At 40.7% G+C, this 23,381-nt stretch overlaps 1 protein-coding gene across 6 annotated transcripts in view; it reads left to right on the forward strand.

Moving 5' to 3' along the window:
* spop (speckle type BTB/POZ protein) overlaps positions 1-23,381 on the forward strand; it is a 350,668-nt gene that overhangs the window by 247,437 nt on the left and 79,850 nt on the right. For 5 of the 6 annotated variants that reach the window (XM_070864474.1, XM_070864473.1, XM_070864477.1 and 2 more), the window contains one exon: positions 22,458-22,536. The gene's annotated coding sequence lies outside the window, so the exon portion shown is untranslated. Of the gene's footprint in view, positions 1-16,249; positions 16,431-22,457; positions 22,537-23,381 lie in introns of all 6 variants that reach the window. The other variant, XM_070864472.1, reaches the window with a different exon arrangement.

Genomic DNA, 23,381 nt, shown 5'->3' on the forward strand with positions numbered 1-23,381 from the left:
AAGGAGCTTGATAAATCCAAGTTTGTCTTCCTTTCTTCTTGCTGTGCTGAGTACAACAACAATTTGTATTTATATAGCGCCTTTAACTTGGTGAAACGTCCCGAGCACAGTACAGTACTAGTTAAGAAACATTATCAAAAATGACCCGATTGGATTCTGATTTTTCACTGGTGTCTGAGCTGCATCTGGTAATCTGTCTGTTTTGCACGATTTTATATTTAAAAAATTATAGCTGGCCTGGTGATTTTTTTGGCTAAATGCACCCAAGTGTGGTGTGTATATACCTGGAGGTCCCAAAGTTTGGTCTGTGTTGAGCTGGCTCATCTCTGCCTCGGTGGCGCTCGTGCCCTTGGGTGAGGAGGATAAAGATTATGTGATTGTTGTCCAGTGTTCTGTGCTGTAAAGTGCACAAGTATGAAAGTCCAATGAGGACGTGATCAGGCTCATCTGTTATGAGATTATTACTGGAGAGCTGCCAGCATCTGCGGAACCATACTTTATCCTGCTGTATAATTGCTGGGGCATGAAATGTTTTGCAACAGGGAGTAGTTGAGGTCGAGACTATTGCACCTTTTAAGGGAACCATAGATAGCTATTTGAAGCAGAGGAAGGTACAGGCCCAAGAAAGGACTGTGGTGGTAGTTCTGGATTGCTCTAACAAAGAGCTGGCACTGATGCAAAGGACCTAATGGTCGCAATTGTGCTGTAAGCTTCATAGAATGATACAGCACAAAAGGAGGCCGTTTGGCCCCTCTTTGGTAGCGCTATCCAATTAATCCCAGTCTTTGCTCTTTTCCCATAGCCCTTTTTTTCCCCCTGCAAGTATTTATTCAATTATCTTTGGAATGTTACTATTGAATCTGCCTCCACCACCGTTTCAGGTAGTGCATTCCAGATCACAACAATTTGCTGTGTATTTAAAAAAAAAAGTTTCCTCATGTTGCCTTTGGTTCTTTTGCCAATCATAAATCTATGTCCTCTGGTTACCAACCCTTTTGCAACTGGAAACTGCTTTTCTTTGATTTTGAAAGAGTAAATTATTCATGATTTTGAACAACCCCAACGGATCTCCTCTTAACCTTCTCTGTCTAAGGAGAACAACCACAGCTTTGCCAGTCTATCCATGTAAATGAAGTCCCTCATCCCTGGTACCATTCTTGTAAATCTCTTGTGCATCCTCTCCAAAACCTTGACAACCTTCCTAAAGTGTGGTGCCCAGAATTGAGCACAGTACTCCAGCTCGGGCTTAAACCAGTGTTTTATAAAGATTCCTTGCTTTTGTACACTCTTCCTCCATTAATAAAGTCAAGGATCCCATATACTTTTTTCAGTTCTGAAATTGTTCTGCCATGTTCAAACATTTGTAGATGTACACCCCCTGGTCTCTCTGTTCCTGCACCCCTCCCCCCCCCCCCTTAAAATTGTTCCATTTAGTTTATATTGCCTCTCATTCTTCCTACCAAAATGCATCACTTCACACTTCTCCGCGTTAAATTTTATCTGCCATGTGCCTGCCCATTCCACCAGTCTGTGTCTCTTCCTGATGCCTGTTACTGTCTGCCTCATTGTTTACTTCATTTCCAAGTTTCGTATCAGCTGCATACTTTGAAATGATGCCCTGTCTACCCAAGTCCCGGGCAGGAATGGGAACGAAACATTCCTGCCTGCACTGTATTCAGGGGGAAATTCCTAGAATACTTCTATGATTTTTCAGCAAAGAAAAGGACAAAAAATTCTGGATTCTCCATATTTTTTCCCTGCCTGTGTTACTTTTACAAATTATTTTGATATGGAACAATACTTTGCATTTTATGACGACATGCAAATCCGTTTCCTCACTGCTCATTCTGTGTGCAAATTCTATCCTGACAGTTATCTGGCATTCACTGCTGAATGCATTGTTTTATATGTGTGGCCCAGTTCAAAGGAAGTCCGAATCAACTTTCTATTGATTTGAACAAGCAGCAGTTAAAACTGACAGTAATAAGTAGTGCGTGTTAATTAGAGAATGCACTGCTTTGACTGACAGATTTTGCTATCAGGCTATGAACACAAATCCACTAAGTATATGTTGCACAAACATCAGTTTATTAGTGAATTATCTGGCCCAATGCAGATGTATCTTTTTTATAATAAATCTGTTGAATTTTGTTGCCGTGCTCGCTAACCAGCCTTTGTCTGTAATTGTGTGTTAGCAAAATTTAAATAAAATTGTAATTCAAGCTACTGTGATAAAGTAGGCTTATAGACCCAGTCTTGGGTTCATGAGTTGACTGTTGGTATAAGGGAGCTGGATGCACGAATGCCAGAACTTGGCTCTTGAACATGTTGCCAGAATCTGAATTAAAATAATGCTAATAGAAAAGCAGCTAAGTACATCTTCACAGATCAGGAATAGAATCAAAGATTTCTCAGATCTCTGTGGCTCAGTACTGCATAATGTTATGTTTCTGCACTGAACTTTGAAGAGCCGCATGCCCCTTATTTCCCCCCATTGTAGCGATGCCATGCTTCAGAATGGCAGCTTATGTTTGCCTATTTTAATAGTTATGATAAACATCATGATATAGAAGTTATTTTTCCAAGATAAGATAAAACATGGTAAGTATTATTTTCAAAATGCTTTGATTACTATTTGTAGCGCTAAGTTATAATCGGGGTCGTGGCTTAGGAGTGGCGCAGCATTTAACAGCGGCGACGCCGTGGCCCAGGAGTGGCGCAGTATGTAACAACAGAGGGGTCGTGGCCCAGGAGCAGCACAGCATTTAACAGCAGCTGTGTCTGCGTCCAGGGGAGGTGCAACAGAGCTTGGTCTCCAGTCGTCTTGGGTCAATTCTCGCCACTGGACCAAGACCTAGTTCTGTCAAGCCCGTGTGGTGGCTGGTGTGCAACAGTCACCACACGTTTTTTTTTAAATCCACGCACAGGCATTTTCCACCCTTTAAGATGTAACCCATGGTAACACTCATTGTGAGCCCATTTTTTTTGGTGTGAAGAGCGTCATCCTCGTCACGAGGGATTGCCTATACTATTTTAATCTTTTTTTGAAAGTCAGAGTGCATAGATATCGCATATATTTATTCTCGAGGCTTTTGATAAGATGCCACATCGGAGAAATGAAGACGTGTGATTAAAGGGAATATAACCATAAGTTAGATTTTGATGTGATATTTCCTATAAATACTTTACGGGGGATTTGGAGAGCCTTAATTTGGTGTATTCCTTTTAGAAATCTTTGAAGCTAGTTCGTAACCAATATTTTTCTTGATTTTTCAAATACTCTTTCACAGTAAAGATATCTTCTGCTGATCTATATAAAGTGATTTCAATGTTGCTGCTACTCCCACTGCATATACAGTACTGTTTTACCTACAGTACTGTTAGAAATTATCTCTTCGCTAAAAGTGATTTCTCTTGCTTCACCTGCCGTTTTTAAGCCAATTCTTTGCTCTGTGCAAATTATTGGGAATTATTACAGATTTGCATCACGGTTGGAAACACAAGATTGTGTCGGTGAGGGTGTCCTTCCTGAACTCGACGCAAAGACAGATTGAACTAACTTATCTTATCAGGATACATTAAATATTAATGTGATCATTTGAAGTTCCACAGTCCAGCAGGTTTTTAAAAAAAACTACTGGCTACATTGTAGTGTAATAAGATAATTATATTATGTGCAAACAGTGAGGGGACTACCCCTCTACAGGTTATTTATATATAACAAGAAAAGCAATGGTCCCAATACCGACCATTGGGGGAACCACACTTCATACTTCTCTCCAGTCAGTAAAAACATCTGTTCACTATGACTCTCTGCCTCCTTCCCATCCCTTAGCCAATTACCTACCCAAGTTACTAGTGCCCTTTTAATACCATGTGCTTTTTCCCCCCCAAACAGGTCTTTTATGTGATATTTTAGCAAATGCATATATACACACATCACACCTACTGCAATACCTTCATCAACCCCCTCTGTTCCTTCAAATAACTAAACCAGGTTCCTTTTATATATTTATATACATCATAGTTAGTCCCTCGAAATCGGGGAAGACTTGCTTCCACTTCAAAAGTGAGTTCTCAGGTGACTGAACAGTCCAATATGGGAATTACAGTCTCTGTCTGTCCCACCTGTGACAGTCATTGAAGGAAAGGGTGGGCGGGGAGTCTGGTTTGCCGCACGCTCCTTCCGCTGCCTGCGCTTGTTTTCTGCATGCTCTCGGCGACAAGACTCGAGGTGCTCAGCGCCCTCCCGGATGCTCTTCCTCCACTTAGGGTGGTGTTTGGCCAGGGGCTCCCAGGTGTCGGTGGGGATGTTGCATTTTATCAAGGAGGCTTTGAGGGGTGTTCTTGAAACATTTCCTCTGCCAGCCTGGAGCTCACTTGTTGGGTAGGAGTTCCGAGTAGATCGCTTGCTTTGGGAGTCTTGTGCCGGGCATGCGGACAATGTGGCCCGCCCAACAAAGCTGGTCGAGTGTGATCAGTGCTTCGATGCTATACATATAAATATATAAAACACACGAAGCAAACATTCATCTCACAAGCAGTCATGCTCATGTGGAGACTTATAAATCTATTGTTGAAATATCAACACGTTGTAGATGAAAGGCACCGTTGACAATGGAAAGAAAAAGAGGCCTTTTAGCTTTGCTCAATCAGAGCTTGTGTTGCACAATGGTCAATAATTGAGATATGCAAGTTCTTTGGGTTGGTAGCCCACATCAGATAGTTATTAAACGTAAGCACTTCCACTTACTACTCAGTTGATGAAAGAAAGGAAATTTTGGTTTTGTATCCAGACGTTAGTGTTGTAACATATCAGTGTGTTGATTCTTTGTGGTTCTGCTGACCCACAGTTAAATAAAGCAAGGCACACTATTATCACTATAGTGGCTATTGATGCCCTTTTTATCCTGGTCACTGTATTCAACAAAAACAGTAACAATACACTGTACAGCCTTTGAAAAGTTAATCTGCCAGTGGATTAGCACAGATATTAAATATAGTGTATGATCTAGACACACTTAAAACTGGCATTTTCTAACTTCGGGACTTTTTAACGTACGAAATTGTGCTTCTCAGACACCAAATTGCATTGTATGAAGTATATCAATGAACAGAATATGTTGCAGGATGGTGCACCATACCAAATCACTTGACCTAGTATTACAAAGTCATGGACAATGTAGCCAGTCAATTTAAAACACAATTTAAAAACATGCTGGACTGTGAAACGTCATTATACGTCCGGATGCATTAAATTGGGACATTATAACCACAATTGAATATCACAGCTAAGATAATATAATGTATAGTATAAAGCTTTCATTTTACTGTGCTGTGCAGTTCCAAGTAGGTTTATCTCCTACATTGCACTTCCCGTATTTTCAAGGCTAGAGTATTGAGGTGGGGGGGGGGAAAGTGACGTAGATCATAAACCATAAAAAACAATAAACCCACAATTTTTGTTCATAAAAAGCAACAAGAACCTAAGCTCAAATCTTGGCCTGGATTTTGCGGTCGGTATGGCAGCATACTCGAAGTATGCTGTCATGCCTCCTTTAAAATCCACCGGAGGTTTGGGATTTCCTCATATGCATGTGCAAAATCCGGACTTGTGGTCTGTTAATGTAGGAATTAACAGGCCATCTGCACGGCCCACATAAAAGCAATTTCTGGCGCAGAGTTGGGCTATTTGCCCGCCGACTGTCCAGCAATTGTGTATGGAAATGTTGCGTGTGAGAGGATAGCTCAAGCATGATTTTAAAATTTTCATATCGGAAATTATATATACACATTGTAACAAATGAGTTTCTGCAAATATTGGCCCGGATGGGCGATTTAATGTCCAAAAATTAAATTTTTGGTGAGGTTGGTGGAATGAAGCTAATTACAAATTAAATTTCAATCCTATAAATTGTAATTAAATCTGATTTCTCGATTCCATTAAATCTCATTTACGGGATTCCCTTCGGAAATGATTAAAATTAAATTCTGTGATTGGAGGTCCACGTGATCTCGGGTACACTTCGTGCTGCCTGCGTCCCTGGGATCCGTGGGCTATTCCGCTCACCGCAGCCGCGCCGCTTCAGACGGCAAGTTTTCGCAGCCTCGCTGCCATCAGGTAGGTACGGATTCCTTTCGCAGGTCGGAGGCGTACTCCGGAGGTATGCCGCCTACTGCAATTTTCGGCCCCTTGTCTTTGTTTCCCAATCTCCACTGTGTAATGTTTTAACTTCGATTTATACATGCACAGATAGTAAGTTTTAAACTAGTTATCAATGTTGAGATTAGCATAGTCTCAAGCTATGTTCTCATTAGAATTGCTCAATTAACTTGTTGGATGGGAATTGTCAGCACAAAAATGTAGAATCTATTTGGTGAGCGGCTAACCAGATAAGGCTCTAGGTGAGAATTATTTAATTCAATTTATGGTTAACTCCACAGTGGACTGAAAGAAGGAACTTCAAAATAACTGAAGGGGCCATGTTTATACAGCTGTAGGCTGAACTTCCGTTGCACATAGATCTGGTAGGCAATGAAATTAACTTTTGGATAGTATTGTTCAGTCCTAGTTACAGGTTAGATCTGGGATTTTAACTATTGTCAATATTACTCGAGCTTGAAGTAGGGTTTTGTGACAATCTAAACAAATAGCAAATTTGTGCTATAATAAAAACAAAAAATGCTGGAAATCTCGTGGGTCAGGCAGAATCTGTGGAGTAGTAAACTTGTGCCTTTGGTGGCTTTCTGTTGTGGTATTTTCATAGTTGATTAAGCAGCACTTAAAGGAACTAAGATTTTATTTACTTCCAATAATGGACCTTAAGTCAACACTATTTTTGACTGCACATGCTCTGCACCACCTTGGAAAATAGTGTTTTTTGACCACCTTTGTGATTTGAAGACCATAACCATTTTGATTTATTATTGACGCAGATTAGCAGACTTCTGTTGTCCGTGGAACTCCACCAATGTTTCTATTCGAGAGAACAACATTTAAAGCTTGTTTAAAAATAGATTAGTAAGTGAGAAAGATAGGAACAGGAGTAGGGCATTTAGTCCATTGAACCCATTCCACTGTTTCCTTCATCATGGAGCTTTTTAATTGCAATTCCCTGCCTTTTCTTCATAATCCCTTAATGCACTTGCTTTCCAATTATGTATTTATCTCCTTTTTAACCATCTCACTTAGCATGGCTTTTGGAGCAGTTTCTTCCATATTCTCACGGCCATTTGCAGGAACAAATTTCTTTCTGGATTTGCATTTAACTAGCTTAACTGGAATTTGATATCCTCTTGTTCTTTATTGCATTACTGAAGGAGAACAGTCATTCCATTTCTAATTTTCTTTGTTATTTGAAATGCCTCAGTCCATATTAATGTTTAATTGCCTCATCTGATTTACCCATTTAGTTATACCGTTGATGTAGCTGCGTTCCTCCATCCCAACTATTCTTGATTATTGCCACTAGCCTGTTACTAAGGCCTATACATTCTTCCTGAGCTAGGGTGAGCCCAGAACAATATAATTTTCCTAATGAGCTTTGTATAGTTGAGGTATCACGTCCTTTCTGTATCTCATGATGGTTTGCATTTTTGACTTGCAAACTAGTTTTTAATGACTTCTGCATCTGGACCTCGAAATCCTTTTGTTAATCTAGAACTCCCTCCCATCCCTCTGTGTTTCCCCATTTGGATTGTACTCTCATTTGCCATAGGCCCAGAAATCCCAGTTTCTCCTTCCCGCGGGCGTTCGACTGGATTCTAGAAAAAAGCACACTTAACTGAAGCTGCTGCGCCCACGAGAGATCCTGGTCCTGAGGCTTCCACTGACTGCGAGTCGCAGCGCGTGCACATCAGAACGTGCGTAGGGCTGGATCTGTAGTCACATGGCTCTGGGCAGCCAATCAAGGTAAAGTATGTTCTCACTCATAATAATGGGAACTCCGTAAGTTGGAGTTCCCGTTATTATAAATGAGAAACACCCCCAAAAAATTAATTAAAAAAAATACACAACATATTTAAGTTAGTTATTTATGTATTAAATATATATTTTTCTAATTTTTCTTTTTTTAAATTATGCATTAAAATAAATTTAATGTAGTGGGCAGGGTTTTTAAAAATAAAATGTGGTTTTAAAATTTTATTTTTTATGTTTTAAATCTCTTACGCCTGTAAAAGTAGGCTATGCACCTGCTTTTATCAGGCGCTAGAGTTTTCAGGACATCCGCCTGGGCAAGATGAGGGTAAATACCGCAATCTTGCCCATGCGAATGTCCTGAATGTGGAGATGCATTGGATCTGTCGCATTCCAGCTTGACCGATCAGAAAAGTCAGTTTTCAACGCATGCGCATCATATGCTGAAAATCGGCTTTTGTAATGCCTTCGCGGGTCCATACACACTCCGTGTGGACCCGGAGGTTGGAATTTCTGGGCTATTAAATGCAAAGTGAACTACTTTTACTGGTTACATTAAATTGTATCTGCCATTATTTCACATACTGGCTTAATCTATGCCCTCTTACCCTTTTTGCTTCTCTTTACAATTGACCATACAACCTCGTTTAGCAATTTGGATATACTACTGTATTCCTAAATCCACGCCATGTATATTAAGTTTAAAAAAGCTGTCTCTAATATTGATCTCTGGGACACCACTTTCCTACCAATGAGAATGTCCCTTTTATGTCAACTGTCTGTGCCCTACCTCCCTGTTGGTTTCCTATATGTGCCTTGAAATTGTCTCTACTGTTACTTAGCCACTTATCCAGAAGGTGCATAAGCAGCCTGTGCCTAATTGTGTTATTGGCTTGTTCGGTGCTGGCTATATCAATACAAGTTGGTGTTTAATATTTAAAGCTGTATTTGCATTGCAAAGTTTCCATTAGTGTGTCTTTGAAACTGGTAACATTTTGACTTGTTTCTGTCATCTGGATATTTTTAAAATGTTGTCTAATGGTATATTGGTGCACCACATGTTAAAAAGATCCACGCACAGGCATCTTCCACCCTTCAACATGTAGTTCAGGACCTGGAATATTAGGTCCTTCATTGAAACACCTGTGAACTCATCCCTTTTTGGCGTGGAAGCAAGTCATCCTCGATACGAGCGACCGCCTATGATGATTGATTAGGCCATAGTATGGCGAATGCATTTTGTGTCTGATTCCTTCACATGATTTCTCAGTTATGAGGAGAGGGAAATGGTGGAGAGCTGGTGGTTTCTCTTGGGGAAGACGAGTACTTTTTTTCTCCAGGTCACTCCTGTTTTCTTATGATTTAAGTTGGATAGACATAGATGTGAACGGATCACTTATTTAAAAAAAAAAGTGTGAAGATAATGAGAACATAGAGCATTGTCCTTTGCAGAAGATGTTCCCTGTTTTTTTTAAGACAATAATGCTCAAATTCTTAGTGAATTTCAATATGGAATGTGCAGCAGTAAAAATGTTCTTTTTACTGCATGTAAATGCTCTTTACACTCTGGCCTTGTGTAAGGCAAGTTTTACATTGGCAGATATATACATCTGTGCTGTGCACCTGGAATTTTGCCACCTGGCTGGACTTTTTAAGATTTCATACTGTTCATGTGCCTCCTTAGCGTTGAGAAACTGCTTTGTATTCGCAAGTAGTAGACAGGTTTCAAGGCTGAATTTGATATTCTGCAGATTCATATGAAGCAGTGTGGATGGATTGAAAGGCAAGAGGACACTATTATGGTCTCCAGTACTGATCTCTGGGACATCATTTGTCCTTTCCCACAAATACTCTTATGCTGCCTCTTACAACTGTGCCACCAAAATCTGGAATGCGCTGCCTGAAAGGATGGTGGTCGAAAATTCAATGATCACTTTCAAAAGGGAATTGGATAAATACTTGAAGGAAAAGAGTTGCCGGGCTATGGGGAAAGAGCAGGGGAATGGGGCTAATTGGATAGCTCTTTCAAAGAGCCGGCAGAGGCACGATGGGCCAAATGACCTCCTTTGAGTGCTACATCATTTATTAAAATACAAACATTATGGGTTTGGTTTATATATTTTTTTTTAAAAGTGCTATTTGAACATGAACTTTAGTAGGCTCAGTATCCTATTATTCAGGTGTGGTTTTGTACTTGTGCAACATTCATAAAGTTAAAAGTGGTAAGCAGTACAAGTATGAAACCAAGTTAGTTTACACTGTTGGTTCTCTTTTCCTAGTAATGCTGCAAGAAGGTCACACAGGATCTTGGGCTATGTCTCGTATCTTTAACTGTAACCTCAGTTTCTGATGCAGAAAATAGTTCTAAAGTAGATATCCTCTTTTGTAATATAAAAAACATTGTAGAATTTTGAGTTTCATTTTAAACTTGTAAGATGAAAAAGAAGCAATATATCAAAATTGGGTATTCTATATAACTATAAAGCTGTGGCTCAGATGTCAACCGCAGCTCAGTTGGTAGCGTCCTTGCCTCTGAGTCAGAGGGTTGTGGTTTGAGTCTCACTCCAGAGACTTGAGCACAAAAGCTAGACTTGACAATCCTGTGCAGTACTGTCAGAAGTGCCATCCTTAGGATGAGAATATGAACGAAGGTTTTATCTGCCCCTTCAGGTGGTTGTAAAAGATCCCATGGTGCTATTTGAAAGAAGAGCAGGGGAGTTATCCCTGGTGTCCTGCCAATATTTATCCCTAAACCAACTAAAACAGCTTATCTGGTCATTATCACATTACTGTTGATGGGAGCTTGCTATGCGCAAATTGGATGCTGCATTTCCTACATTACAACTGTGACTACACTTTAAAGTACTTAATTGGCTGTAAAGACCTTTGGGACGTCCTGATATCATATTTGTAAGCAATATACTAGTTCGTCTCCCGTGGACTAGTTTATAAGAACAGACCTGAATTTATAAATCAATAAATTCAAGCTGAAATGTTATTAATAGTAGCAAGGATCTCATTAATTTATTCCATATGCAAACTTTTTTAAGTGAATAATTAAATGATTTAATATTAATTGAGTCATTTAAAAGTCAGCTGTGGCTCAGTTGGTAGCAGCCTTGTCTCTGTCAGAAGGTTGTGGGTTCAAGTCCGACTCCAGAGACTTGAGCACAAAAATCTAGGCTGACATTCCAGTGCAGTGCTGAGGGAATGCTGCACTGTCGGAGGTGTCGTCTTTCAGAGGAGACATTAAAGCGAGGCCCCGTCTGCGCTCTCAGGTGGACATAAAAGATCTTATGGCAGTACAAAGAAGAGCAGGGGGTTATCTTGGTGTCTTGGCCAAATAAACATCACTAACACAGCTTATTTGGTCATTATCATTTTGTTGTGCACAGGATTGGCTGCTGTTTCCTACATTTCAATAGTGACTACATTGACTAAAGTGCTTTGGTACATTCGGTGATCGTGAAAGGCATGCAGTCTAATCCAATAGTAAATTATGAAATTCAGCATGTAAATTAAGTGAGTAATTATTAAATTTAGAGTACCTGTGTGATTAATAAAGTGAACCAACTTATTTAGGGAGCAACTTAAGAGTGGTAAGATGTGAGTTGATTGCGTTCCAATGTTGCAGCTTGATTTGGCTGCCGAGGTCACTGTTTGGAGCGTTTCAGTTTTGTGCTGGATTACTAGTGCATGGAAATCCTGCTGCTTTGTTTTGTGCGTCAATGAGGGCAAAGTTGTGCATGTGTGAAGGTCCATAATGTATTGTTATGAAAGGCCAACAGAACAATCTTGTGGAGCAGAAGGAAAGCCCGAGGCACTTAAGAATGGCTCAATGTATTGTAAGATTAATACATTTTTATATGTATAATATAAATGTTACTTTTAGGGATCTTTTAGGAGTGTGAGAAGAACCAACATGGTTGCTGAAAATGACTTGGGGCTGTGATTGATTCTTTTTGATGACTGGGAAAGTAAAAGGAGAAAAAGCTAAACTCTTGATTTTGTTGCTATTTGCTGAGTGTGAATTTGAGCCCCTCAGATATATGTCAGATGCAAGTTGTATAAATGGATGAACAGTATAATTATATTTATTTTTATTTCAGATTTCAGCATCCACAATATTTTGCTTTAGTATAATTACAGTGTTCATTATTATAATAGTGATCAGGTTTTCAATAAATAATGGCTTTTTGGATGTGAGAATTCCATCTAAAATAATTCTCACTCCAATGGTTTTTTTAAGATACTGTGAATGTTGTACATTCTATACTAAAACATTAATGTCATTTTAAACACTCTTCAAAAACAAATCAAAATGGATCTGATGGGTCAAAAAGATTGAGAGGCCCTCTTATAAAATATAGATGAGTCATGCAGCTTTGTCTAATTTCCTGTGGGATTTTAGCCACATGCTGAAGAATAAAAATCAAACTGCTGAGTTTATAAATTCAGTGCTTGTTTCTTTAAGGGTAAAAAGGTTCTACATAAGAACATAACATAAGAATTAGGAACAGGAGTAGGCCATCTAGCCCCTCGAGCCTGCTCCGCCACTCACAAGATCATGGCTGATCTGGCCATGGACTCAGCTCCACTTACCCGCCCGTTCCCCATAACCCTTAATTCCCTTATTGGTTAAAAATCTATCTGTGATTTGAATACTTTCAATGAGCTAGCCGCAACTGCTTCCCTGGGCAGAGAATTCCACAGATTCACAATCCTCTGGGAGAAGAAATTACTTCTCAACTCGGTTTTAAATTGGCTCCCCCGTATTTTGAGGCTGTGCCCCCCAGTTCTAGTCTCCCCAACCAGTGGAAACAACCTCTCTGTCTCTATCTTGTCTATCTCTTTCATTATTTTAAATGTTTCTATAAGATCACCCCTCATCCTTCTGAACTCCGAGTAAAGACCCAGTCTACTCAATCTATCATCAGGTAACCCCCTCATCTCTGGAATCAGCCTAGTGAATCGTCTCTGTACCCCCTCCAAAGCTAGTATATCCTTCCTTAAGTAAGGTGACCAAAACGGCACGCAGTACTCCAGGTGCGGCCTCACCAATAACCCTGTACAGTTGCAGCAGGACCTCCCTGCTTTTGAACTCCATCCCTCTCGCAATGAAGGCCAACATTCCATTTGCCTTCCTGATTACCTGCTGCACCTGCAAACTAACATGCACAAGGACCCCCAGATCCCTCTGCACCGCAGCATGTTGTAATTTCTCCCCATTCAAATAATATTCCCTTTTACTGTTTTTTTTTCAAGGTGGATGACCTCACATTTTCCGACATTGTATTCCATCTGCCAAACCTTAGCCCGTTCGCTTAACCTATCTAAATCTCTTTGCAGCCTCTCTGTGTCCTCTACACAACCCGCTTTCCCACTAATCTTTGTGTCATCTGCAAATTTTGTTACACTACACTCTGTCCTCTTTTCCAGGTCATCTATGTATATTGTAAACAGTTGTGGTCCCAGCACCGATCCCTATGGCACACCACTAACCACCGATTTCCAACCGAAAAGGACCCATTTATCCCGACTCTCTGCTTTCTGTTAGCCAGCCAATTCTCTATCCATGCTAATACATTTCCTCTGACTCCGCATACCTTTATCTTCTGCAGTAACCTTTTGTGTGGCACCTTATCGAATGCCTTTTTGAAATCTAAATACACCACATCCATCGGTACACCACTATCCACCATGCTCGTTATATCCTCAAAGAATTCCAATAAATTAGTTAAACATGATTTCCCCTTCATGAATCCATGTTGCGTCTGCTTGATTGCAATATTCCTATCTAGATGTCCTGCTATTTCTTCCTTAATGATAGCTTCAAGCATTTTCCCCACTACAGATGTTAAACTAACAGGCCTTTTGTCTGCCCCCTTTTTTAAACAGAGGCATTACATTAGCTGCTTTCCAATCCGCTGGTACCTCCCCAGAGTCCAGAGAATTTTGGTAGATTATAATGAGTGCATCTGCTATAACTTCCGCCATCTCTTAATACCCTGGGATGCATTTCATCAGGACCAGGGGATTGTCTACCTTGAGATCCATTAGCCTGTCCAGCACTACCCCCCCTAGTGATTGTCTTAAGGTCCTTCCTTCCCGCATTCCTGTGACCAGCAATTTTTGGCATGGTTTTTGTGTCTTCCACTGTGAAGACCGAAGCAAAATAATTGGTTAAGGTCTCAGCCATTTCCACATTTCCCATTAAATCCCTCTTCTCATCTTCTAAGGGACCAACATTAACTTCAGTCACTCTCTTCCGTTTTATATATCGGTAAAAGCTTTTACTATCTGTTTTTATGTTTTGCGCAAGTTTACTTTCGTAATCTATCTTTCCTTTCTTTATTGCTTTCTTAGTCATTCTTTGCTATCGTTTAAAATTTTCCCAATCTTCTAGTTTTCCACTAACCTTGGCCACCTTATACGCATTGGTTTTTAATTTGATACTCTCCTTTATTTCCTTGGTTATCCACGGCTGGTTATCCCTTCTCTTACAGCCCTTCTTTTTCACTGGAATATATTTTTGTTGAGCACTATGAAAGAGCTCCTTAAAAGTCCTCCACTGTTCCTCAATTGTGCCACCGTTTAGTCTGTGTTCCCAGTCTACTTTAGCCAACTCTGCCCTCATCCCACTGCAGTCCCCTTTGTTTAAGCATAGTACGCTCGTATGAGACACTACTTCCTCACCCTCAATCTGTATTACAAATTCAACCATACTGTAATCACTCATTCCGAGAGGATCTTTTACGAGGAGATCGTTTATTATTCCTGTCTCATTACACAGGACCAGATCTAAGATAGCTTGCTCCCTTGTAGGTTCTGTAACATACTGTTCTAAGAAACAATCCCGTATGCATTCTATGAATTCCTCCTCAAGGCTACCCCGTGCGATTTGGTTTGACCAATCGATATGTAGGTTAAAATCCCCCATGATTACTGCCGTTCTTTTTTCACATGCCTCCATTATTCCCTTGATTATTGTCCGCCCCACCATGAAGTTATTATTTGGGGGCCTATAAACTACGCCCACCAGTGACTTTTTCTCCTTACTATCTCTAATCTCCACCCACAATGATTCAACATTTTGTTCATTAGAGCCAACATCGTCTCTCTCAACTGCCCTGATATCATCCTTTATTAACAGAGCTACCCCACCTCCTTTCCCTTCTTGTCTGTCTTTCCGAATTGTCAGATACCCCTGTATGTTTAATTCCCAGTCTTGGCCCCCCTGCAACCATGTTTCTGTAATGGTCACCAAATCATACCCATTTGTAATGATTTATGCTGTCAACTCATTTACTTTGTTTTGAATGCTGCGTGCGTTTCGGTAAAGTGTTTTAATACTAGTTTTTAAACCACGATTTTTAGTTTAGACCCCTCCTGCAGCCCCTTTATATTCATACATATTGTCCCTTCCTATTACCTTGTGGTTTACACTTACCCCAGTGCTCCTCTGCTCTGTTGCCTCCTGCCTTTTGCATCCTTTCTTGGGGTTCTGTTCATCTGAGCTCTCACTCACTCTTACTAGCTCTTACTGTATGAATAAAACTGGTATTCCTTCCACAATAGAATAGCCAATCCTATTTTAATTGCTTAGAGGAAAGTAAATTTGATATATCTGAGAATCTACCTACCGTGCCTTTTGAAATTTTCAGTAATAAGGTGATGCTCTGGTATTGATTTTTTTTTAAAACTGAATCAATGTACTCGTAAATTTTGGGTTCATAATGTACAGTAACGGTGCAATGAGTTTGACCTTAATCTTTCACCTCTGGTACCTGGCTTTGAATCTAGTTTATCAGGATATAAGGGTTCTATTTCAAATGAGTTTGAGCAGCCATAGCACAAAATAGCAGTAAATTGATACTCAATTCATCATTTCACCTGGGTCATGGCTGATGTGGGAAATGAAATCTCTCTGGTGCAGTTGTAAATGCTGTTGAGATTGGAGAAGAGTCGAGGGAGCTTTACTTTGAATCTATCTGTATTATGCCTGACCTTCGAGTACATGCTGTTGATACCGGGCAACTGGAAAGGGAAATTGTTCCATTTCCCAGTGTTAACAACCCTCACCCTGATGAGTACCAAAAAAAAAGGGAATTGGAACTAGCAACGAAGCTTCAAACCTGGTCCAAGTGTTGTAGCTACATTAAATGAACATGATTGGACAGAAAAGCATTCATATCCCCAAAAAGCTGATGGTCTGTGATTTCTGAAAATGGCCTAAGTGATATGGTTTCACTTGTTGCAGGCACATCTGCATGGATTACTATTCCTCAAGAGAACTGTGATCTGAATCCCCCTGTCCTCTTCTATCTGCAGCAGTAGCACCCCAAATGGTGTTAAGAAAAGAAAAAAAGAGACACGATTATATCGTGCCTTTTACGACCACCGGACGTCTCAAAGCGCTTTACAGCCAATGAAGTACAGATACAACACTTGTGGGGATTGTAAAGTGCTATTTATTGGACCCTGGATTGCTTCTAGACAAAAAAAAAGAAAGGTAATACCAATGTGTCTAAAATGCTAAGTTTCCATTAAGGCTATTTGCAAATTAGTGTCGTGGTCATTGTGATCATTGCCAAATCAAAGAAAAAAGATGTTAATAGATGTCAGGGTAACTGTTTGGAATTTTTCCAAAATGCAGTCATGCATAAGAACTCAGTTAATAACCACTGTTTTAGAAATTGAGACACTTTCAAAATGGCAGCTTTGAAGTAAGTTTATCACTAAGTTCTGACTTTGTTTAAATTGCTAAAATAGTGGTATTCAATTTTTATATTGTGTGATTTGTACCCAGGGTCTGAGGAAAAGTTTAAAAACTGAACACTATGGGAACCAACCATCTGAATGCCCTCTTGTCTAGCTGTAAAACTATGTAATGAATCAGACTACTTATTACTAATGGACATATTTGGGGGCAGAAGTGAAACTTCGTATTTCCTTCTGTAAACACCAACCTGTCTGCTGAGTAGGAGTTGAAAGTACTTTATAGAATTTTCACCAGATTATTATTGAATATTCTGATTTTTAAATACAGCATTTGTATATGTTGCACATTTTGGTTATATTCTGCTGATAGTATTAAAAGTTGTTAACAAATTGTTTATATTCAAAAATTATAGACTTTGTTTAGAGCAACATCTACAGTTTTTGACATTTGAAACTATTTTCTCAATTACTTTCTAAAACCATCATGTTACTTTTTGAGAAGGGAGTGTTACAAATTGTTCAAGGTGCATGTTGGTGTTTAATGCATTGCAGTGGGAAGATCAGTATGGACATAGTTGCCTCTGAAGGCCTGGTTGTGAAGTAGTTGCACTAGTAACAGCTAGGTTTTGTTAGGCCTTTGGTTGATGAAAGAGAGAATTACATAGTTAACACATTTGAGCACCTGTAGAATTTCTCAACATGGTATTGTATCAACTTAAGCAAGTGGTAATTTGTTTAATTGGCTCTAGAAGGGTTAATTTGCATCAGACAGTGGCTGAAAACTTGAAACAAATTCCACTTTTTGCTCAGTTCCATTCTTCGCTGATCGGCTTCTCTGGGTTAGTGATAGAAAGAGAAAGCTTTTTGTTGGTAAACAAGCTAATCTTGAGATGATGTGCAAGTTGCTTAATACAAGTTTTGGCAGACTGGGGAAAAATTCCAGCATTTGTCATGGATATTTTTGTTGAAGCTTTTGCTTCTTGTATGAATTGCCAGAGCTACTTTGTCCTTTTATGCTTTCTGCAAAGTGAATCCAAGAAAGGCACCAAAAGTTTTCTACAGTGCCTGTGAGGGCAAGGTAGAAATGGTTGTTTGCTGCAGAAAGAAAAAAATAGTGATTAAGTTTAAAAAATCTGCTGGAAGAAATACTGTAATTCACCAGGTTTCATTGATCTCATCAGGAAGGTGCACACTGTGAAAGAAGCAGCTAGGGATATTGGTAGACAAGATGCAACTTAAAAGCCTACCTTTTAATTATATTTTAGTATTGTCCTTAGTTCAACAATTCAGATGTCTCGGGATCTTTTAAAATTGTTGAAATATCTTGCAAATCTTGATACTTTCAGTGAAATTTCTGTGAACTCCAAGTGATGGTGTTCCCATGCACCTGCTGCTCTTGTCCTCCTAGGTGGTAGAGGTCATGGGCTTGGGAGGTGCTGTCGAAGAAGCCTTGGCGAATTGCTGCAGCGCATCTTGTAGATGGTACACAACACAGCCACAGTGCGTCAGTAATGGAGGGAGTGAATGTTTGAGGTGGTGGATGGGATGCCAATCAAGCAAGCTGCTTTGTCCTGGGTGGTATTGAGCTTCTTGAGTGTTGGAGCGGCAGTCATCCAGGCAAGTGGAGAGTATTCCATCACGCTCCTGGCTTGTGCCTTGTAGATGGTGGAAAGGCTTTGCGGAGTCAGGAGGTGAGTCACTTGCTGCAGAATGCCCAGCCTCTGACTTGCTCTTGTAGACACCGTTCTTCCTATTGTAGTGCTTCAGGTGGATGGTATTCAACCAAGAACATGCAGTTTTTCCAGTGACTTAGACATTCCTTCCTTGACCAACACCTGATTCATTTGATGCATTTGCCTACACAGCAAAAGTCACCTGAAGTTTTAAAGTAATTTGTTGTATGTGAAGTGCTTTAGGATGTTTCTGAGAGATATGATGGGTTGTTATATAATGGCAGGCAGATACAGCAGGAGCGGCGAGAGATTGTGGAGGGATGTGACCGGAGCCCAGGGAAGGCATGAGTTTGGGGCCAGGGACCCAGGGGCAGCACGGGCCAGCCCACACTGCGATATGTGTGCGCATTAGGTCTGTGCAGCAGAGTTGGTCTCCAGTCATCTTGGGTAATCCTTGCCACTGGACCAAGACCTAGCTCTGTCAAGCCCGTGTGGTGGCTGGGGTGCAACGGCCGCCACACGTTAAAAAAAATCCACACACCGGCATCTCCCACCCTTCAGGATGTAGTCCGGGTCCTTCATTCAAACATCTGTGAACTCTTCCTGTTTTGGCGTGGAAGCAAGTCATCCTTGTTTTGAGGGACCGCCTATGATATAATGGCAACTCTTTTTTTGTTTGTTTATATAGTCGCATTAATCCCTGTTTGACCTGTAACCTTCAAGTAACTAGAGCTGATTTGTGTAGTCCACATTAATAGCTGCATTGTTATTAATTGGTTAACTGATGCATATTCTTCAAAGCGCAATGATCATGCAATTTTTCACGACAACTTTCTATCATGAAGATTTGCAGTAGATAACAAGGTTCCACATTGTTGCTATCACTTTCCTTTTGAAGTTACATTTCAGTTTGATTCCACCTATTTGGAGGGAGGCTACAATAATTGCCTCCTGAAGCAGGGGAAGAATTTTTTTTTGAAGCCTCCAGATACCACCTGATCTCTTTACTTTGTACTTGTTATAAAGTGCTGGAGTGGCTACTACTCTATAGACTAGCCTCCATAATCCCAAAGGAGCAAGCGGGCTTCTGGAGCGGCCGTAACTGCTGCGACCAAGTGGCAGCTTTAACAACACACATCGAAGCAGGCTTCCAGCGCCAGCTCAAGACTGCCGTAGCACACGTGGACCGGTCAGCGGCAAATGGTACAGTATGAAAAAATGGACTGCTTTTCAAGCCCTCCGCCATTTTATCCTGCAGAACACCGATCCATCTCCTCAACTCCATGCTTAGCAATTGATGCTTCCGTGTGTACTCTGGCACCCGGAAAAGCAGATATAGGACATTGAACAACGGACTCCCACAGGGTTCTGTCCTGGCACCCATGTTGTTCAACGTTTACACAAGTGATCTGCCTAAAAGAGTCCCGCAAGTTTGTATATGCTGATGACATTGCCATGGCCACGCAAAACACAAATCTATCCATCACCGAAGTGACCTGACCAGTGACTTACATATGATGGAGGCCTACTTCTGCCGATAGCAACTCCGGCCAAACCTGCAAAAGACTGTCACCTTGAAACTCCACCTCAACGCCCATCAAGCAAACCAAGCTTTCAAAGTCTCCTTTTGCAGCGCAGAGGTAAACCATGCCAAAAAACTCTCCTATTTTAGGAGTCACGCTTGATTGCACCGTCATATAGACAACATCTGCAGCACAACGTTGGGAAGAAACGAAAGAGTAGGGTCAACTTGATCCAGAAACTTGCCGTATCCATAGACGCTCAAACCCTCCGTACGGTAGCACTCGCCCTGGTGTACTCTACAACGGAGTACTGCTCTCCGGCATGGCTATCCAGTCCGCATGTCAAATCCGTTAATGTCCAGCTGAATTCTACTATGAGAATGATCAACGGTACGCTTTTATCGACACCAACACCATGGCTCCCCGTACTTGCAAACATCGCACCACCACACCTACGCTGCGAATATGCAGTCTCCAGAGAATACAACTGCTACACCAGCAAAGACATGCCGGTCCAGGCCGGCTTGAACAACCAACCGCCAACCCGTTTCAAATCTAGAAGGCCATTTTGGACCTCAGGCGAAGCCCTTCAGCGATCTCCCCTCAGCCTTGATGGCCGGTGGCAAAGTGCGACATACGGAATTGTTTCCTTAGAGGACCCACAGTACAATCTGCAGGGTCAAACTTTTCTCGCAAACAGTGGACAACCATCAACCGCCTCAGAACTGGACATGGTAGATGCTGCCGCCTTCTCCATGGGTGGAAGATTTAAAGCATCCCCATCGTGCGACTGTGGAACTCCAAATCAGACCCTGGAGCACATCATTGAGCACTGCCCTCAGAGGAAATTTGCAGGCAGCCTACAAGATATCCACGCTGTTGCATTAGAAACTTTGGCCTGGATATTGACGTTTCATTTGCTTTGCTACTACCACACGAAAAGAGCAGTTTTAAGGAAGAAAATAAGTTGCAGATGGGATCTGTGGCTTTATAAATAGAGGCACAAGAGTACAAAAGCGGGGAAGTTATGGTAAACCTTTATAAATTGCTGGTTAGGCCTCTTCTAGAATATTATAAGAACATAAGAATTAGGAGCAGGAGTAGACCATTCAGCCCTTCAAGCCTGCTTTGCCATTCACTAAGATCTTCCACCTCAACTCCACTTGCTTGCACTGACCCCATAATCCCTTGATTCCCCGAATATTCAAAAATTTTGCGATCTCTGTCTTGAATATACTCAACGACTGAGCATCCACCGCCTCCTGAGGTAGAGAATTCCAAGGATTCACCACCCTCTGAGTGAAAATATTTCTCCTTACCTCAGTCCTAAGTAGCTGACCCCTTATTCTGAAACTGTGACCCCTGGTTCTAGACTTCCCAGCCAGGGGAAACATCCTTAGTGCATCGACCCTGTCAAGCCCTGTAAGAATTTTGCATGTTTCAATAAGATCACCTCTCATTCATCTAAACTCAGAGAATATCGGCCTAATCTACTCAATCTATCCTCATGGGACAATCGCTCCATTCCACGAATTAGTCTGGTGAACTTTCGTTGCACTCCCTCTATGGCGAGTTATATCCTTCCTTGGGAAAAGAGACCAAAACTGTACACAATACTCCAGGTGTGGTCTCACCAGGGCCCTATATAATTGCAGTAAGACATCTTTACTCTTGTGCTCAAATCCTCTTGTAATAAAGGCCAACATACCATTTGCTTGCTTAATTGCTTGTACTTGCATATTAATTTTGTGATTTGTATGCAAGGACACCCAGGTCCCACTGAACACCAACATTTCCCAATTCTCACAATTGCTAGTTTCTGATATGCTGAAATGTGCAAGTTTGAAACTACTGACTCAGTTTGGGGATCCAGTGAAATCTTTCAGGAGCCTGCACTGATTGATTGTAATTGATGCACGACTAAATTAGCTTTTGCTTACTATTGGTATATAAAACACCTTTAGAACATCAATGTCAAAGCTTTAAAAACTGATGAATACATTTTAGTTCTTGATGGGTATGAGGTAAAGTGGAGAGAAATCTGAGATCTTTGGGACTGATCCAAAAGATGGAGATTACATTTTTCAATCCAATATAGTTGCATGTATCTTTATGACACATGGCGGCAGGCTTTAGATTTAAATATGTTCTGATACGTCATAGTCAACTAGTTTTTTCCTGGAGCTTACTTACTTGCCTTAGGGATCCAGGGAGCAATTTCCCAGGAGATTTTTCCCTAAAATTAACTATCCAATAGAGGTGCTAAATGTAGGCAACATCCCATCACTGGAAGGGGAGGAAAGTCTGAGGGGAAAGTCATCCTTAGACTCCTTCCTGGAGGCTGGTTTCAGAGTAGCTGCAGAGACCATGGAGCAGAATGCTTGCTGACTCTTGGTTGCAGATGGCTTGGGGTGACCAAGAAAGAGGGGAGTCTTCCCTCTCGAAGATGCTTCATTTAAACATTGTTTAAATTTTCACACTCTGGAATAAATTCAGTAGTTTTTATCTTTTGGGTTGTGTTAATTTGATATTTAATATGACTACAACACCCACTGACAAATTGCTTTTAATAAAAAATAAAGCAAAGCAAACTTGGGTAACTTTTAATTTTATATTTTACAGGCATGGTCCTATCTGAATATTGTGGTTGAGGTCAAACTATTGCGTTGGAACACACAAAGACGGTGATAAGTCGGGGAAGGTGAGTATTATTCCACTGATCTTTCATTCATTGAATAAATGGCGGGTTCAGTATGTTTAAACAGTAAATAATTTATTTCCCGACTTGAGGGGGCAGAAACTTCATTACTAATCAAGTATTAAGTGAGTTATCTGATAACCTGAGGGTACAAATAATAGGATACATTTGTCCTTCTAACATGCAGTTAAACAGTTTGATTGATCTACCTCTATACTTGCAGTTAGATCAAGTGATGTAGTAGCCACTTTAGTTTAAATGGTAATTTGATTAATGGAGCTGTCAACCATGACATTTGCGGAATTATTATTTTTGTAAATTCACCCCAATCTGTACATATTATAGGGTAGACAGGCAGGTGTGTTTTTATTTGGCACTACAAACTAATGTTGAAAATTTAGACTAGATTACTCTCATGTTCTTTTTTTAAAAAAAAATGGCATCTGGTAGACACACACATCTTAACCTGCCCACTTTACTATACTACTGTGGAAGTACAGGCAGAGTGTTTACACGTTTTATTGTACATATTCCAAAAGCATTGGTCCAGACGTTGCTGGAAAAATAATGGTTCATGGTGCCCACCATTACTGATGCATAAAAAAACCCAGCAATTTGTGACAAGGAAGAGAGATGCCATGAGTTGCGAATCGCCACAAATTGTTGGGCGATTTGCGCCGCTCCGGCATTAGCCTCGCAAAAACAGGAGTTTGCCGTCCACCTCTCCAAGTGTTGCGAAGCTGCTACATTTACGCTGTGAATGCGAATGAATCTCGCTGCAGACATTTAGTGCTGGTATTTCATGTTCAAAGGACCCTGTTAATTACGTGATTTGTGATCCTGGCATG

This window comes from Pristiophorus japonicus, chromosome 21 (assembly GCF_044704955.1).
Source record: "Pristiophorus japonicus isolate sPriJap1 chromosome 21, sPriJap1.hap1, whole genome shotgun sequence".
In the NCBI taxonomy this organism is placed as follows: domain Eukaryota; kingdom Metazoa; phylum Chordata; class Chondrichthyes; family Pristiophoridae; genus Pristiophorus; species Pristiophorus japonicus.